We start from the raw sequence: 1,763 nt of genomic DNA on the forward strand, positions 1-1,763 counted from the left end.
CCTGGGAAGTATGGGGTAGAGTTCATCCACTGGTGCTCGCACAGTGCCAGGATTTCCAGGACGGAAGGATTGTTATTTTATTTATTCTTCTTATAATTGACATTTATTTAATTTTCCTCTCAGTTTCACACAATCATTAAGGAAATGCAAACTACTTATTTTGATTTCCGTATCAGAAATGACTTGGATTGTTAAATAATTTCTTGACATGACGCAACGCTTTTCAAATGATGGCAATAAGAGTCAAGTCGAAGAGTAGAGGGACCATCACGTCCAAGTCAGATCTCGTGTAGGTGGAGCCATGAAAGATCACCTCAGTGTCTTCTGTCGTCTCATATCGTTTTCCCATCCTGCGCAGCTTCCTTGAGCATGGATTGTCAGTACCCTGATTTGTCTAGAGGGGATACATCACACAACTGGCAGCGCTGCACTCATTTCTCCTAGTTAGTAGGATAAGAATCAGTGCCAATCTCTGAACAGAAGAAAACCCTCTACTGCCCACTGTCCTCTCTACTGTTTCTTAACCAAAATTCATGACTTGATCAGAGAAAAGCAGAAAGTGGCGCTATCAGTCTAAAGGGAGTACATTTTACTTGTATATAAACAACATATTACCAATGTCTGTCAGGCGATGGAAAAATGAAATAAAAAAAAGACATGTTCAAAGATTACCTAGAGGATATTTTAATTATCCTATTTTTAAATCACTTCTATCTATACATAGTAGTTCTCTACAGTTTTATGAAAAAAAAATTAGTTGTGAGTTAAGGGTTCATTTACTAAATGATACTGTATCATCTATTATTTGAAAGAAAAAAAGAATATGAAACTTGTTTCTGATTCAGGGAACTGAGTCACTATTTTAAAGTCTCTGGTGCAGTTCATTTCATACCTGGACTGAGATCTTGTGATATAGTCGTTAGGCTCTAGGTTACCATGGCAACAAGTCATTATTTCCAAAAGTAATTTGACACATCTCAAGATTCTGGCCCTTCTGTATTCCTATATGGTGCTACAAAGAAAAAGTGTTAGCTAACTTTAGAAATATTTCCAGTAGTGGCAGCAAGGGAAAAGCACAATATTTCTCTTCAAAGCTGCTAGCCCTAGAGAACACTTAATTGAGATTTTTGGAAAAGTAGTCTATAGGGGCATAAACTATACTCTCGCCACATTTATTTATTTTTTTAATCTCACAGGCATTGTGGAAAAACATGATTAGTAGCATTATTTTCAGTTAAAAATTAAAAGTGGTAAAATGTAAACCACAAATCCATTTAGAATTGCTTATATTTTATTTATAATAACAAAATATACTGCTGCCTCTTACTATGTAACAAAGCAGTTCTGGAGGTTTATCTACGTTGTGCCATTAAATAGATACCTTTTTTTAAGGTTTAAAGACAGAAAAGGATCAGAAAAAATTCTTTGAAGAATTATATTGATGATACACTGTAAGTCTACCTGGTAATTATCTTCTAGTTACCAAGAGGTTGAGGATATGTGTCATTTCTTAAGCTTCAAGTAGAGTCTTCGGCTAAAATACAAAGTGGAATCATAAGGAAATTAAATCCTAATCAATCCTGTGTACAGCATTGGACTAGATATATTTTCTGTGATATTCATTGAATTTCACTCAAGGTCTATGACATTGATGGTGTCATTCCTTTTGTATAATCTATACATTTAGACTCAGAAAGTTAATGCGATCTCAATGGTAAATGAAACAGCTAGAAGTCTACTAAAGTTCTTTGCAGTTCAAATGT

General features: G+C 34.8%; 1 long non-coding RNA gene across 1 annotated transcript; it reads right to left on the minus strand.

Annotated features, from left to right (window-relative positions):
* Window positions 1-241: 241 nt before the first annotated feature.
* LOC102502211 (uncharacterized) lies at window positions 242-1,530 on the minus strand. Its single transcript, XR_334351.1, has 3 exons — window positions 1,462-1,530; window positions 893-1,012; window positions 242-440 (listed from the first exon to the last, which is right to left on the minus strand). It is a non-coding gene; the product is annotated as an uncharacterized LOC102502211 (long non-coding RNA).
* Between the last annotated feature and the right edge of the window lie 233 nt (window positions 1,531-1,763).

Source organism: Tupaia chinensis, unplaced genomic scaffold, assembly GCF_000334495.1.
Source record: "Tupaia chinensis unplaced genomic scaffold, TupChi_1.0 Scaffold000206_1, whole genome shotgun sequence".
Classification (NCBI taxonomy): Eukaryota; Metazoa; Chordata; class Mammalia; order Scandentia; family Tupaiidae; genus Tupaia; species Tupaia belangeri.